Genomic DNA, 18,208 nt, shown 5'->3' with positions numbered 1-18,208 from the left:
TTCAAATGCTTTCAGTTCACTTGCGTTTTTCCGGATCCGGCGTGTAATTCCGGCAAATGGAGTACACGCCGGATCCGGACAACGCAAGTGTGAAAGAGCCCTAAGAGAGGCCATAGGCCTAACTAACTGGGACAAAGTTCTCAAAAATAAAAATACAGCCACAAAATGGGATATCTTTAAAAACATCCTAAAATTTCATTGTGAGAGGTACATACCGTATGGGAATAAAAGGTTAAGGAACAAAAAGAAACCAATGTGGATAAATAGAACTGTAAAGAAAGCAATAAATGACAAAAAGAAAGCATATAAATAACTAAAACAGGAGGGTAGCACGGAAGCACTGAAAAACTATAAGGAAAAAAATAGAATATGTAAAAAACAAATAAAAGCGGCCAAACTAGAGACCGAGAGTTTAATTGCCAAAGAGAGTAAAACTAACCCTAAAATGTTCTTCAATTATATAAATGTTAAAAAGTATAAATCTGAAGGTGTCGGCCCTTTAAAGAGTAATGAGGGGGGAGTCGCAGAGAGCGACGAGGAGAAAGCAAAGCTGTTTAATATTTTTTTCTCCAATGTATTCACTGAGGAAAATAAACTGTCATATGACAGAATGTAAAAGTAAATTCCCCATTAAAAGTGCCCTGTCTGACCCAGGAAGAAGTACATCAGCGACTTAAAAAGATTAAAATAGACAAATCGCCAGGACTGGATGGCATACACCCCCGTATCCTAAAGGAATTAAGTAATGTCATAGCCAGACCCTTATTTCTGATATTTGCGGACTCTATACTGACAGGGAATGTCTCACAGGATTGGCGCATGGCAAATGTGGTGCCAATATTAAAAAAGGGTCCAAAAACAGAGCCCGGAAACTATAGGCCGGTAAGTTTAACATCTGTTGTGGGTAAACGGTTTGAATGTTTTCTGAGAGATGCTATATTAGAGTATCTCAACGGAAATAAGCAAATAACGCCATATCAGCATGGCTTCGTGAGGGATCGGTCATGTCAGACTAATTTAATCAGTTTCTATGAGGAGGTAAGTTCTAGACTTGACAGCGGCGAATCAATGGATGTCGTGTATCTGGACTTCTCCAAAGCATTTGACACTAACACATAAAAGGTTAGTATATAAAATGAGAATGCTCGGACTGGGAGAAAACGTCTGTATGTGGGTAAGTAACTGGCTCAATGATAGAAAACAGAGGGTGGGTATTAACGGTACACACTCAGATTGGGTCACTGTCACTAGTGGGGTACCTCAGGGGTCAGTATTGGGCCCTATTCTCTTCAATATATTTATTCATGATCTTGTAGAAGGCTTGCATAGTAAAATATCAATTTTCATAGATGACACTAAACTGTGTAAAGTAATTTACACTGAAGAGGACAGTATACTGTATATATATACTACAGAGGACGCTATACTGTATATATACTACAGAGGACAGTATACTGTATATATACTACAGAGGACAGTATACTGTATATATATACTACAGAGGACAGTATACTGTATATATATACTACAGAGGACCCTATACTGTATATATATACTACAGAGGACAGTATACTGTATATATACTATAGAGGACAGTATACTGTATATATACTACAGAGGACAGTATACTGTATACATACTACAGAGGACAGTATACTGTATATATACCACAGAGGACAGTATACTGTATATATATACCACAGAGGACAGTATACTGTATATATATACTACAGAGGACAGTATACTGTATATATACACACACTACAGAGGACAGTATACTACTACAGAGGGATCTGGATAGATTGGAGGCTTGTGCAGATAAGTGGCAGATGAGGTTTAACACTGACAAATGTAAAGTTATGCACATGGGAAGGAATAATGCAAGTCACCCGTACATACTAAATGGTAAAACACTCGGTAACACTGACATGGAAAAGGATCTAGGAATTTTAATAAACAGCAAACTAAGCTGCAAAAAACAGTGTCAGGCAGCTGCTGCCAAGGCCAACAAGATAATGGGTTGCATCAAAAGGGGCATAGATGCCGTGATGAGAACATAGTCCTACCACTTTACACATCACTAGTCAGACCACACATGGAGTACTGTGTACAGTTCTGGGCTTCTGTGAACAAGGCAGACATAGCAGAGCTGGAGAGGGTCCAGAGGAGGGCAACTAAAGTAATAACTGGAATGGGGCAACTACAGTACCCTGAAAGATAATCAACATTAGGGTTATTCACTTTAGAAAAAAGATGACTGAGGGGAGATCTAATTACTATGTATAAATATATCAGGGGTCAGTACAGAGATCACTCCCATCATCTATTTATCCCCAGGACTGTGACGAGGGGACATCCTCTGCGTCTGGAGGAAAGAAGGTTTGTACACAAACATAGAGGATTCTTTACGGTAAGAGCAGTGAGACTATGGAGCTCTCTGCCTGAGGAGGTGGTGATGGTGAGTACAATAAAGGAATTCAAGAGGGGCCTGGATGTATTTCTGGAGCGTAATAATATTACAGGCCAGGGGTGTAGCTAGAAATGCATGGGCCCCATAGCAAAAAAATGTATGCCCCCCCCCCCCCCCCCGTGCCATCCACAGATCCCCCCCTAAACAGTGCCATCCACAGATCCCCCTAAACAGTGCCATCCACAGATCCCCCCTAAACAGTGCCATTCACAGATCTCCCCCTACACAGTGCCATCCACAGATCCCCCCTAAACAGTGTTATCCACAGATCTCCCAAAACAGTGCCATCCACAGATCCCCCCTAAACAGTGCCATCCACAGATCCCCCCCTAAACAGTGCATTCCACAGATCCTCCCTAAACAGTGCCATCCACAGATCCCCCCTCCCTAAACAGTGCAATCCACAGATCCCCCTCCCCTAAACAGTGCCATCCACAGATCCCCCCCCTAAACAGTGCCATCCACAGATCCCCCCTAAACAGTGCCATCCACAGATCCCCCAAAACAGTGCCATCCACAGATCCCCCCCTAAACAGTGCCATCCACAGACCCCCCCTAAACAGTGCCATCCACAGATCCCCATAAACAGTGCCATCCACAGATCCCCCCTAAACAGTGCCATCCACAGATCCCCCCTCCCCTAAACAGTGCAATCCACAGATCCCCCCTCATAACAGTGCCATCCACAGATCCCCCCCTAAACAGTGCCATCCACAGATCCCCCCTAAACAGTGCCATCCACAGATCCCCCCAAAACAGTGCCATCCACAGATCCCCCCTAAACAGTGCCATCCACAGATCCCCCCTAAACAGTGCCATCCACAGATCTCCCCCTAAACAGTGCAATCCACAGATCCCCCCTCCCCTAAACAGTGCAATCCACAGATCCCCCCCCCCTCATAACAGGACCATCCACAGATCCCCCCCTAAACAGTGCCATCCACAGACCCCCCCCCATAACAGTGCCATCCACAGATCCCCCCCTCCCCTAAACAGTGCCATCCACAGATCCCCCCCCCTCATAACAGTGCCATCCACAGATCCCCCCCTCCCCTAAACAGTGCAATCCACAGATCCCCCCCTCATAACAGTGCCATCCACAGATCCCCCCCTAAACAGTGCCATCCACAGATCCCCCTCCCCGCCGATCACAGCAGTATATTTATAAACTAATCAGTAACTACTTTAACTTTAATCATTGCTCATTGCTGAGCTCTTTACTTGGATTATTTGGATATCTTACTCTGTCTTAGCTCCGGTAACAGCAGGCAGTGCGGGCGGCGCTCACTCACTGACGTCACGCGCCTGCGCCGCCTAGTGGGAGGAGCAGGTGCGTGACGTCAGTGAGTGAGCACGGCCCGCCTGCACTGCCTGCTGTTACCGGAGCTAAGACAGAGTCGGATATCCAAATAATCCAAGTAAAGAGCTCAGCAATGAGCAATGATTAAAGTTAAAGTAGTTACTGATTAGTTTATAAATATACTGCTGTGAGCGGCGTGGCCCTGTATATTCTAACCCCCAGGCAAGCGTCCCTGTCACCATGGGAACGCCTGGGAGTTAGAATATACCATCGGATCTTCTGAGTTACTCAGTGGCCTGGCTGGAGCCTCCCCAGCCACTGTGTCGGCCCGGCCCTGCGTGCGCCCTGCTCCAGTCCTGACTCCTCCCCAGCCAGGCCCGAGCCTCGGACCGCCCGCGTCCCGCCCACTACACTAGTCTAGTGTAGTGGGCGGGCGGTCCGCGGCTCGGGCCTGGCTGCCTGTGTGTAGTGTGTGTGTAAATTAAAAAAATAAAAATCAACAGAAGTCGGCACAGACAGGCCCCCAGTGGCGTAGGGCCCCATAGCCACTGCTATGGTTGCTATGGCGATCCCTACGCCACTGTTACAGGCTATAGCTATTAGAGAGGGGTCGTTGATCCAGGGAGTTATTCTGATTGCCTGATTGTAGTCGGGAAGGAATTTTTATTCCCCTAAAGTGGGGAAAATTGGCTTCTACCTCACAGTTTTTTTTTGCCTTCCTCTGGATCAACTTGCAGGATAACAGGCCGAACTGGATGGACAAATGTCATCTTTTTGGCCTTATGTACTATGTTACTATGTTACAAGCCTGGCTGCACTGCACAGAGATGAGTCACAGGCTGGCCTCGCCCCCCACACCGCTCTGTCTGCAGCAGCTACTCCATCTATAACTCCTGTGTCTATCTTTCTACACCCAGACATGACTCTAAATCCCATTACTGACTGTCCACAGGCTCTGCCCTCACATGTGTATCTAATCCTATCCTGTGTGATGCAGCCTGCTGAGCTGTGTATCTAATCCCATCACTGACCGTCTGCAGGCTCTTTTCTCACCATCTCCAGAGTGTGAAAAACAGCTGGAATCGGCAAGCGTATCCAATCAAATCTGTATCTAATCCTATCTTGTGTGATACAGCCTGCTGAGCGGTGTATCTAATCCTATCACTGACCGTCCACAGACTCTTCCCTCACTATCTCCAGAGTGTGATAAACAGCTGGAATCGGCAAGCGTATCCAATCACATCTGTATCTAATCCTATCCTGTATGTGTGCCTGGTACACATCCTGTTGTGTGCGATACTGCATGCTGAAGTGTGTATCTAATCCTATCTTCTATGATACTGCCTGCTGAAGTGTGTATCTAATCCCATCTTCTATGATACTGCCTGCTGAAATGTGTATCTAATCCCATCTTCTATGATACTGCCTGCTGAAGTGTGTATCTAATCCCATCTTCTATGATACTGCCTGCTGAAGTGTGTATCTAATCCCATCTTCTATGATACTGCCTGCTGAAGTGTGTATCTAATCCCATCTTCTATGATACTGCCTGCTAAAATGAGTATCTAATCCCATTTTGTATGACACAGCCTGCTGAGTGGTGTATCTAATCCCATCTTCTATGATACTGCCTGCTGAGCTGTTTATCTAAACCCTTATGCACGCGACCGTATCCATTTTGCGATCCGCATTTTTTGCAGTCCCATTGAGTTCTATGCATTTTAGGTCCTCATTTTGAAGACCAGAATAGGACATGTTCTGTCTTTTCTGGAACTGACATACAGATGTAAAAAACACACTGATGACGTCCACGTGCTTTCCACATCCGTGTGTCAGTTCTGTGACAGATAGAACATGTCCTATTCTGGTCCTCATAATGCAGATCTAAAACCCATAGAACTCAATGGGACTGCAAAAAAAATATGTGAATCGCACACGGACAGTAACCTTATATAGTGGATCCGCGACTTGCAGACCACAAAACAGATACGGTTCTGTGCACGAGCCCTAACACTTATACTGAGCGCCCATAACAATGACATCCACAGCGCCCCCATAACAGTGACATCCACAGCGCCCCCATAACAGTTACATCCAGTGCCCCCTTGTGCCATCCATTGCCCCCATGTGCCATCCAGTGCCCCACTTGTGCCCTCAATTGACCCCCTTGTGCTATCCAGTTCCCCTATTGTGCCAACCATTGCCCCCTTGTGCCACCCAGTGCCCCCATTGTACCATTCATTACCCCCTTGTGCCATCCAGTTCCCCTATTGTGCCATCCATTGCCCTTATGTGCCATCCATTGCCCCCATTGTTTCATTCATTACCCCCTTGTGCCATCCAGTTCACCTATTGTGCCAACCATTGCCCCCTTGTGCCATCCAGTGCCCCCCTTGTGCCATCCAGTGCCCCCTGTGACATGCACAGCATAGTGATCAGCCTCTGTGGCTGATCGCTATGCTGTCACTCCTGCGCAGCGCGCTGTACAGGAGTCAGTACAGGCTTCACATAGAAGCCTGTACAATACAGAGAGCGGCCGGCGGTCCTGCACATGTGCACTAGCATTCAGCCTAGTGCGCTGTGAAGACTGCTGGCCGCCCTTTCTCCAGCAGGAGGCGGTGACGTCACTCGTGAGGATCTGTCTCCTGCTGGAGAAAGGAAGAGAAGACAGGAAGATAAGAAGACAGACTTCGGCTGGAAGCCAAGAAAAGCCATCTGGAGGGACCACGTGACCGGGAGACAGATCTCAGGAACGGCTGCACTGTGGACGGTAAGTATGGGAGCAATCATCTTTCCTCCACAGGTTAGCATGTATTAGCCCAAAAAAGGTTAAGTTAAAGTTATTATCATTATTATTTATACTGCAGGATCTGTATGATTTCTGGTAAATGACCATTGTTTTGTTCATTCCGATTGAATGTATTGTTATGTTCGTTTATACTAATAAAAATTGCCTCCAATGTGCAAGATTTAACCATTATAATAGGACTTCTCTGTACATGTGTGCGACTACTATACGGTATATAATAAATATTAGTATGTCTCTCTGTATCATCGCTGACATGACGCTGTGTTCTTCCTATATATACTGCAGACTCCGTACATACTGTATATATATACGGTACTATACACACACACATGTAAGGTGAGATCACAGAGCAAATCTTCTCATGTGAATAGTCTGACGGAGAAGAATATAATCCTCTGTGTGATGGGGGGGGGGGGGGGCACATTACTCCTTTATATCTGTTAACCCTGACATGTCTGAGCTGTCCAGCAGTCAGTGCAGTCGGGTGATAAGCTTTATGCATTAGCTGCATTTCTCTGATCTCCGTCCTCCATGATTTATCTCCACTTTGAACATTTCACAGTTCATTCAAGTCATACATTTAATTCCAGTTTCAAAGAACATTTTCCTGTATCTGAACATTAACATTCTAGACAGAAATCCCCAAATATAACTCAATTCTATATCTATCTATCTATCTATCTATCTATATCTATCAATCAATCAATCAATTATCTATCTATTAATCATTATCTATCTATCTATCTCATATCTATCTATCTATCTATCTATCTATCTCATATCTATCTATCTATCTATCTATCTCCCTACCTATCTATCTATCTATCTATCTATCTATCTCTCTCATATCTATCTATCTATCTATCTATCTATCTCATATCTATCTATCTATCTATCTATCTATCTGCAGCGTCCCACTAGTGTATGTGGCCACTACAAAAGCTTGTTATGTCATATGTTGTATCATGCTGTATTTCATTCTTATGTAGAATCCCTGTTACCAGGCTGTTAGGTGCACTTCACAGATTCCACCACTAGATGGGGATAGCACTAATCTATATATAGTTCAGTTCAGGCCTAGTTTTGGTAGAGGAGGAGTAGGAGTTGTAGGAGTGAGAGTGCAGTTGCTATCTGTGTTAGTGAAAGTCAGTTCACGTGAGAAGGAGTGGATGAAGTCACAAAGGACAACAGACATTTTTACCAGGCTTTAAGGACCTTAGGATTCAAGGTGAAGGATTTATTAGCTTCCGGCAGCCTCACCATAAATAAGCTGGGAAACAAGGACCAGATCCAGGACTGAATACCAGTAAGTACACAACCTCCTACTATAGCCTGAGATATAGCCACATGTACAGCCTGTTACTGGGATTTGCCACATCCAACCTACATGTTCATAAGAGACTGTTTATAACTGGATGTAAATTGCTGTCAAGATCCTGGTTATAGTAAAGTTCTTAGTTGGATTCAAACCCTGCCTCATTCTTCTATCTCCATACTACAACCACTCTCATCATTTTGCACCACCAAGGTGCTGGCGTCACGACATTACCTAAGTCAGGGGCCCAGCCGCACAAGCACCCAGAAAAGCAAATCACCATCAAGGGCACCTCGATCACCACCTGGCCGGTGTCCCCTGTAAACGAATCCAGCGCTGTTCTCCCCTTCACTGCACTGCTGGCCCAGGGAGGCATCTGCTAACTGTGAACTGTTGTACCCTTCGGCCCACCGCGAACCTCACGCGTTCTCGCTGGGGACCGGCACGTTGCATATCTATCAGTCTATTTATCTCATATCTATCTATCTATCTATCTATCTATCTATCTATCTCATATCTATCTATCTATCTATCTATCTATCTATCTCCTATCTATCTATCTATCTATCTATCTATCTATCTATCTATCTATCTATCTCATATCTATCTATCTATCTATTTATCTCATATCTATCTATCTATCTATCTATCTATCTATCTATCTATCTATCTATCTATCTCCTATCTATCTATCTATCTATCTATCTATCTATCTCCTATCTATCTATCTATCTATCTATCTATCTATCTATCTCATATCTATCTATCTATCTATTTATCTCATATCTATCTATCTATCTATCTATCTATCTATCTATCTATCTATCTCATATCTATCTATCTATCTATCTATCTATCTATCCATCTATCTCATATCTATCTATCTATCTATCTATCTATCTATCTATCAATCAATCAAGCTTTATTGGCAGGTCTAAAATTATACATTAGTATTGCCAAAGCATATGGGAAATAGGGGGCTGAGAAATGGGGACACACCCGGGGTTGGTGTATAGGAGTCCATGGCGTATCATGACAGGGGTGGGAAGGGGTGCGGACACACCCCGGGTCAGGGTATCGGAGTCCATGGCATATCAGGCTCCTCTCAGTCTGTGGCAGGCACTGATATATTGTGCTGCTATGTCCACCGTGTTCTCATCCTCTCCCAGCAGCTCCTCCTCCATGGAGCTGAAGTCTGGGAGTAGATCAGAGAGTCTCCTAAAGTTGATGTCCCTCACTGCTGAGTATTTGGGACAGTATATCAGGAAGTGGACCTCATCCTCCAACGCCTCCAGGTGGCACTGCTGACACAGTCTGCTTTCTCTAGGCATGTAGCTCTGTTGATGCCGTCTGGCCCCAGAATGATAGCGCCCTCTTCTGGATTGTAAGGTGTAGAGGGAATCTGCCCAACTCCCCTCGACAGGCACTGTTAGAGGTGCTCCGATGGACCTGGAGGAGATGCTTACAAAATTCCAGGTGGAATATTTCTGTTGGGCTGGAATCCCATCTTGACCAGTCGGGGTACGTATGAGGGCCTCAGGTTTCACTGCCATACAGGAAGATTGGTGCAATGATGGAGTCAAAGCTTTTAAGCCAGACCCTCCCGGGTGCTTTAAGGTGGTACAGTCGTCTTCTGATGTGGTAGAAGGTCTTGCATGCTTTGTCTTTCAGCTCCTCAATGGCTGATTTGAAGCTCCCAGTTTGGTCAATTATCAGGCCCAGGTAGGTGTACCTGTTGGTGGCTGTAAGAGGTCGGTTGTGTAGCGGTAAAAGGTAGGGGGCCTGGCTGACTTTGTTTTCCTTCTCTGGAACATAGTGTTGGTCTTTTTTAAATTGATGGGAAGGGCTCATGTGGTGCTGAATTTCTCCAGAATGACTAGCTGGTCTTGGAGACCTTTCTCAGTTGGTGATAGTAGGAGAAGATCATCCGCATACAGGAGAAATATCACCTTAGTGTCATGGAGGATGAGACCTGGTGTTGAGGAGGACTGCAGAGCCGCTGCCAGCTCGTTGATGTAAATGTTAAAGAGAGTTGGACTGAGGCTGCAGCCCTGTCTGACTCCTCGGCTCTGCTGGAAGTAAGCCGTTCTTTTCCCATTTACCTTCACGCTACATCGGTTCTCAGTGTAGGAGCTTTTGATGACGTTGTATGTCTTACCTCCTATTCTGCTCTCCAATCGCTTCAGGAGCAATCCTGAGTGCCACACCGAGTCAAAGGCCTTTTTGAAGTCCATGAAACAAGCATATATCTTTCCCTGTTTTGTGTTGTGGACATGGCTCTGGATGAGGCAGTGCAGAGTGTAGACGCGGTCTGTGGTGCGGTGGTTTGGCATGAACCCTGCTTGGCTTTTACTGAGTACATTGTGCTGGGTGAGAAAGCTGAGGATTCTCTGGTTCAGGATACTATTAAATAGTTTCCCCAGATTGCTGCTGACACATATTCCGACCCTCGGAAGTTGGCCGGGTCATACCTGTCCTCGCTCTTGTGTATTGGGGTTATGACACCTTGGTTCCAAGTTTGGGGGAAGTAGCCAGCGCTTAGCACAATGTTGTACAGTTTTGGTATGGCTGCCTATATTGCTGGTGGGCTGTACTTAATCATTTCGGGTGGGATGCCATCTGTGCTGCTGGCTTTCTTACCTCTTATGGTTGATATTCTCTCTGATATCTCCTGCAGTGTTATGGGTGAGTCTAGCGGTTTTTGGAAATCTTTAAGTATCTCTTCCATTCTCTTCAGTTTTGACCTCATTTGTTCTTGGTCTGGGTTATGTTCTTCTTTTAGGATGTCTCTGTAGAGGTCTCTGAAATACAGGAGCCAGATGTTGCCGTTCTGAATATGGAGGTTGTTTTTCTTCTCATTTGTGCCCAGGTGGTTCCATAGTTCACAGAAGGAGTTATCTTGGAGGGCATCTTGAAGCTGTGTAAGTTTGGTTGAGGTATATTCTTGCTTTTTCCTTCTGAGTAGGGTTTTGTATTGCCTCTGCGTTGTGTCGTAGACTTCCCGTAGGTTGGTGTTGTTGGGATCTCTATGCTTTTTATTTAAGGCCGATCTTAAGGTTTTCTGTACAGCTCTGCACTCCTCATCTAACCTAGTGTTGGGGTTATCTTCTTTTTGCTTCAGGTGACTATACTAGGTCAGCCATTTCTGCCTTGGTGTAAAATATTTTATTAAGATCTCTTACAGCTTGATTGACTCCTTCTGGGTTTATCTCAAACACCTTGTTGTTGAAGTAGTAGAGCATCCCTTGGGTTTCTGGTTTATTGTGCACATCTTTATATTCCTGAGCCGATGTCTTGGACCACTTATAAGATGGAGGTAGTGTGAAGAGCACGACTTGCTGAGGTATTTCTCCTGGTGGTTTTGTTTGTGGACTTAATATATAGGGATGTTTAGTTGTGATCAGACAAGTGCGATTGTGGGCTGACTATGAAGGCCCCAATGTTTTCAGGGTCTATGTCTGTGATGGCGTAGTCCACTACGCTGCTACCCACATGGGAGTTTAATGTAGTCCTTCTTCCTAGAGAGTCTCCCTTTGTGTGACCGTTGAGGATGTGGAGTCCTACCTAGGCTTCGGCAAAGATTCAACAGTTTTTTGCCACTTTTATTTACCGTGCTGTCAGAACTGTTCCTCTCTGTATGTACTGAGCTGTCGCTGTTGGTCTGTGCTCCATGTATATAGATGTTTGCATCTGTGGTCAGGTAGTCTCTTTCCCTGCCTGTTCTGGCATTGAGGTCTCCCATGATAAGGACTTTGCCCAGGGTTTGATAGTGGGCGGCTTCCCTTTGCAGGATCTCAAAGCATTCTGGGTTGTAGTAGGGAGACTCAGGTGGTGGTATGTAGGCCACACAGAGGTTGATGTCGGACTGGGAGGTGAGGATGGAGAGGTCTATTCTTATTCAGATGTGGCTGTTTCCCCGTTTCACTGGTCTGATCTGCTCATGGATCTCCACTTTATACCACACTAGTATTTCTCCTGAACAGCCGCCATGTTTGGTGGTTTTATTTTTCAGGGCCGGGACAGAGATTTCCCTGTATCCAGTGGGCCCCAGGGACTCGCTCTCTGCCTTAGTCCAGTTCTAGAAGGATTTGAATGTCGATGTTTCTCAAACTTTGGGTGAAGTCTGAATCATTTACTTTACATCCAAAGGCTGACACGTTCAGACCTTGGATGTTCCAGCTGCTAATTATAAAGGATGTCATAGCAGGTCCTTATACCTTGTAATGAGCGGGTTTCATAGGACGAGCTGAGGGTCTAACTGGTTCTGGTATGATAGATAAGGCTTGTGTTGTCCAGTCACTTGAATGTTCTACATAAAGTTCTGAGCAGGTTTTTTATCTCGTCTAGGTCTCTGCTCTGTATTTCTCTCGGTGAGGCGGGCGGTTTCCTCCATGGTTTTTGCCTCTGGTGGCCCACGTTGGGGTATAGGACCTTGTTTCCTGTTTGTGGTGTGGCGTTTGATAATTGAGGTCTTTGTATTGTCGGTGGACTTTCCCTGTTGTCTCCAAATTGGCCTGTGTAGGGTCTAGGCCGGGGGGTTCTGTTTAGTACAATGTCCTTCATTTCTTTGGCCAGGAGGCTGACTCCTTGCTTATTGAGGTGTTTGCTGTCATATAGATGAAGACGATTGATGGCGGGATGTTGTGCCAGGGTGACGTTTGGCACAGAGCTGATCTTAGCTGCTAGTTTAGTGTTAATGGTTTGGATGGTATCGTTGGGCACATCCTTTCTGGGCAGCAGGGATGACACTATTATTTTACTGGCCGGGAACTTCTGTTGTACAGTTTTTGCCAGCTGGGTCAGCTGTTCCGTGATCTGCTGCTGATGGTCTTGAAGGTTGTTTGAACCCGTATGTATGATGATATTGGTTGGATTGGTGAAGTGTGGATCGTTGATAACTGCTGTGACTTGTTCGATCGTTGCACAATAAATTTTTTGAACCCTTTCTTTTGGGAAAAGCCACCTCATGTTCAGGTATTTCCCATTGGAGTCTATGATTAGTACTGTATCCGGACATTGGGGCTTACGGGCCACTTGGTGTTTGGTGAAGGTTTCCTGGGTGCTGTTCGGTCCTGTTACTGGGTCTTCATGTTGGTTTGTGCTTGGGGTTCTAAAAATTGTTGGCTCTGTCTCCGCGTGTAGCAATCCGCTATTGGTTGGTGTGGTTACATTCATTTCTGGTAGTGTTAATGTGTTACGGATCTTTGGTATAAAGTTCTGGATGCTGGTTGTCATTGTGTCTGTGCTCTTCCCTGACCCCCCTTCCCGATTCTGTATCTGCATCTTTAGATCTGTTATCTCTTGTTGTAGCTTTCTATTTTCTTGTTGTAGGGCATGCAGTTTACATTGTATTTCTCCCAGAGCTGCTGTAAATTCACATTTCAGTTTGTTTATTTCATTAAGTACTTTGTCATTTGCATTTTTGTCACTTCAGTTTCTTTGAAGTTCTTCCTTGAATTGAACGAAGTCTCTTTCTAATTGAGATAAACAGTCTCTGAGAATGCTGGGTGTTGGGTGGGAAGCATCCTCACCTGAATCCTCAAGGGGGTCTTTGGGGGTTGTCTCTGGTTTTTCTTCTGACTTGTATTTTTGGGCCAGGTTTTTGAGGAAAGGTTCTCTCAAACTGTGTTAAGTTGTCCTCATTGCCTTGTATCATGATGGTGCCGGTGTTGTATAGGTTTATGGTGAGTACAGTGTCCTCCTCATCCTCTGTTTCCTTTATCCTGATCTGTCAGCCCCTGTTGATGCCACTCTTTGATACATTAATATAATGTCTGCAGAAGGCTGTGTGCCAGGCAGTCGGCTTCTCAGTGAAGAACACTACGTCTGTTTTCCTCCTCTGTGGCTCCTTATAAGTGAAATCAGCATAGAGGGTCTCTGGACTCTGTCTAATGGTGGCCTCTTTTACAGCTTTCCTTGCTTGAGTGCTCCTCAGCCTTTTTGAGTATGTTATCTCAGGGATGTCTGACCCCCTGCTGGCTGAGCCTTGAGTCTTTTCCTCATCTACATTGCTGGACATTCCTTGTTCCAAATTGTGATTTTCCATTTCTTAAATGATATCCTTATTTCTATGGAGCTTGGTCTCTAGCAGTTTCTAGTGAGGTTGTGGGGGGTTTGGTGTTGGAGCAGGAGCTCTTACCTGTGGTTGCTCAGTTCTCTGGACTCTGGACTACAGCCTGCACTTTGGGTATATGACTTTCCCAGTTGGTACTGTGGATGACGATATCGTCCAGGTAAGCCGACGCGTACCGATGATGTGGACGAACTACAATGTCCATGAGTCGTTGGAACGTGGCGGGGGCACCATGCAGACCAAAGGGTAACACTTTATACTGATACAGCCCCTCAGGGGTGACAAAGGCAGTTTTCTCTTTGGCGGCCTCCGTTAAGGGCACCTGCCAGTAGCCCTTCGTGAAGTCCAAAACAGAAAAATACCGGGCTTGTCCTTACCTCTCGATAAACTCATCTACCTCGGGCATGGGATACGCATCGAACTTAGAGAGTTCGTATAGTTTGCGAAAATCGTTACAGAACCATAACGTCCCGTCCGGCTTGGGTATTAAGACTATCGGACTGGCTCATTCAGTTTTGGACTCCTTAATGACGTCTAGTTGCAGCATTAGCTGCACTTCCTCCGCAATGGCTTGTCGCCGTGCCTCGGGTACCCAGTATGGTTTTAACTGGAATTTTGCCTGAGGCTCAGTGACAATGTCATGCTGGATTATGGAAGTGCGTCCAGGGAAGTCCGAGAATACATCCGTGTTCCGACTAATGAACTCCCTGGTCTCCTGAGCCTGTTTAGAAGAGAGGCTGTCAGCAACTTTTACTGTGGCAACTGCTTCTCTTGCATCAGACCGAGGAGCCTGAACCTTTTCTCCCACAAAACCTGGCCGCGGGCTGTCTTCAGTAGAGGACTCCCTATCTTTCCATGGTTTTAGTAAATTCACATGGTACACCTGCTCCGGCTTTCACCGCCCCGGCCGGTGTACCTTGTAATTTACCTCTTCCACTTTCTCGAGTACCTCGTAGGGCCCCTGCCACCTAGCTAGGAACTTACTGTCCACGGTTGGTACCAGAACCAAAACCCGATCACCCGGGTTAAAGTTCCGGACCCGAGCCTGCCGATTATAGACCCTACTCTGGCAACACTGTCTACATCCGTCTTTGCACCTGGGTGATGTACTCAATGACACTTTTGTGCGGTGTTGTTGTTCCCACGCTTCTTTGGCTATGTCCAACAGACCGCGAGGGTGTCTGCCATATAGCAGTTCGAAGGGAGAGAACCCAGTAGAGGCCTGGGGCACCTGTCGCACTGCGAACATGAGATAGGGCACAAGGAAGTCCCAGTCCTTCCCATCTTTAGACACCACTCTTTTTAACATGTTTATTAATGTTTGATTAAATCTCTCTACCAGGCCATCTGTTTGCGGATGATACACGAACGTCCGTAGCTGTTTTATGTGGAGCAACTTACAGAGTTCCCTCATGACCTTGGACATAAAAGGGGTCCCTTGGTCAGTCAGAACCTCTTTAGGTAGTCCCACTCGGGAAAACATCTCCATTAACTCCTTAGCTATGAGTTTAGCTGATGTATGTGGCAGTGGGACCGCCTCCGGGTACCGAGTGGCATAGTCGAGGACAACCAAGATGTGTTGGTGCCCTCTAGCGGACTTCGATACTGGGTCTATAAGATCCATAGCAATTCGCTCGAACGGGACCTCGATAATCGGGAGAGGCACCAGGATGCTCCGAAAATGTGGCTGGGGGCTATTTATCTGGCAGGTTGGGCAAGACTTACAATATTCTTCTACCTCTCTGAAGACACTGTGCCAGTAAAACCGCTGTAGTATCCGGTCCTGCGTTTTCTGCCACCCCAAGTGATTCCCAAGATCATGTTGGTAGGCAAGCTTAAATACGAGCTTGCGATACACTTTGGGCACCACCAGCTGTTTAATATGCTCACCCCGCAGTTGGTTTACCCGATACAGCATTTTCTGGTGAACGTCAAAACAAGGAAACATCGACTCGCCCCCAGGTTTTTGAGGTTCACCATCAATTATTACCACATTCTCCCAGGCTCGGGATAAGTTTGGGTCTCGGTGTTGTGCGGTTCTGAAATTTTCACCGGAGACATTGAGGTCTGCCAATTCAGGACCCAGCAGCAAGTCCTCAATGTCTCCTACCAACACACTCAGCGGGGTTGTCTCCCCCTCTTCCACCGAAGTGGCGGTCACCCCTACTGCTGGCCTTTCGGCCTCGGGTTCCCAGGGTTCTGGCCTCCCGCCCGAGCCAGGCCACTCTCCTGAAGTTATCCTTGACTCAGAGGCATCAACAACTCTCATAGCCGGCCACAGGGCCGGGAAGCCCGGAAAGTCTCACCCTATTATAAGTTCATAAGGTAAAGTGGTGGCAACGGCCACCTCATGGGTCCACTTGCCGCCTCCCGTGGATAGAGACACCAGGGCGGTGGGATAGTCCTTTAAATCTCTATGTATGCATACGACCCCGATTTTTCGGCCAGTATACTCGTCGGGCCGCACGAGAGTAGCTCTTACCAGGGACACCAGACTCCCTGAGTCCAACAAAGCCACTGCCAGAGTGCCTCCCACTTCTACCTGGCACAGGTGGTTATTGTTTATAGTCTCTGGGATACCTGATGCACACAGCTTCCTGGCATACGAGTTGTGGTATCCATAGTTAGTCTCCATGGGTTCGCCCCAATGGGGACAGTCAGCCCTTACGTGGCCAGGCTCCTGACACTGCCAGCATACTATCAGAGCTGGGCCTGCAGGGGGTTCACCCCGGGCGAGCTTGGTTGGCACAAGTCTCTGGGTCTGGGATGAAAATTGCTGGGGTTTGGCTGCCCCCCTCCCAAACGAACCCCCTTTCAAATTCCTGGTAGCCTCATAGCATTCCACTAGGCCGATCCAGTGCTGGAGGGGGTACGGCAAAGCCCTCCTGAACACATCAGCCAACAGACAGTCCAACATAGCAGTGGGACTCAGCACGTCAGGTTGTAGCCATTTTTGCAACAGGTGTAATAGGGTATAATACTGGGGCCTCGCGGGCTCAGCCGGGTTAAAATCCCACTGATATACCCGCTGGGCCCAGACTAATACATTCACCCCCAGTCTCGCCAGGATCTCACCCATTACTGTTGGGTAATCACGGTTGTATGTCTTACATATTTGGCGGATCAAGCGGGTAATCAGCCGCTTGATCATCCGGTAAGTCAAAATACACCTGCTGGGGTCCAGATGCCAGGAACGGAGCGACAACCTCAGTCCATTGCTCCCGGGGTAGCTTCTCTCTCACGGCTATGTTCTCGAAGATCGCCACGGACCGCTTTCCGGGCATCATGGATGCTCTGGTTTGTTTCCTGCTGTTGCTTATTTGCAGGTTAGCAGGTTAGCTTCCACGAGGGCTTTCATGACAGCTTCCATTTTGCTGAGGGACATGGGTTGTAATCTCGCTGGTTTGATGTAAGACATACAACCGTGCCCAGTAAAACAAAAATATTTCGGCCTTCACGCCAGCCTCACTGCAATGCCCACATCCTCCACCAATTGTGGGGATTCGCTCTGGTAGTTAGGATAAGCGGGTGCAGTACAGAGGCAAAGTACATGTTCGTACCGTAATTCAAATGTCCGTGTTTATTCACACATAAGGTCAAACAAAAACACTCTTTGCAAGGTTGGTGTTTATTCACACCAAGTAGAAAGTTCTTGCATAACAAAACATCCCCTTGTCGGCGGTTCTGCCTCCAGCAGTCAAAATGCAGGCTTTAGGTGGCCTGCTCTCCCAACACACAGCTCTCAGCTTTTCAGCCCAGCACAGGGCTCAGTTCCCACACCAGCGATTGCCAGAGCTCCTCTGTCAGAGAGAGGTAAGCACTCCCAGCTGACACTGCTGACTGGGTTTATTATAGGCCAGTCAAGACCCGGCCTGGAACGTGGGGAGTAGTCACCCACCCATCACTTTGACTACTCCCAGTAAGAGCTGTCCCGGATCAGCTATACAGCCATACTAAAATAGCAAAGTGTCAATCAGCACTAGCTGCCGCTGACACCTGAAAATACCGGCTCTTACTTCCAGGAACCTCGGTGACACATACCTTCCGTCAACGACGGACCCTTGCGCCTTCCTACACTATCTATCCATCTATCTAATATCTATCTATCTATCTATCTATCTCATATGTATCTATCCATCTATCTATATCTATTTATCTACTTTGTATCTCATATCTATCTATCTATCTATCTATCTATCTATCTATCTATCTATCTATCTATCTATCTATCTATCTATCAT

The sequence above is a fragment of the Bufo bufo genome, chromosome 4 (genome assembly GCF_905171765.1).
Source record: "Bufo bufo chromosome 4, aBufBuf1.1, whole genome shotgun sequence".
Taxonomy (NCBI): Eukaryota; Metazoa; Chordata; class Amphibia; order Anura; family Bufonidae; genus Bufo; species Bufo bufo.
This window is presented reverse-complemented; position numbering follows the sequence as displayed.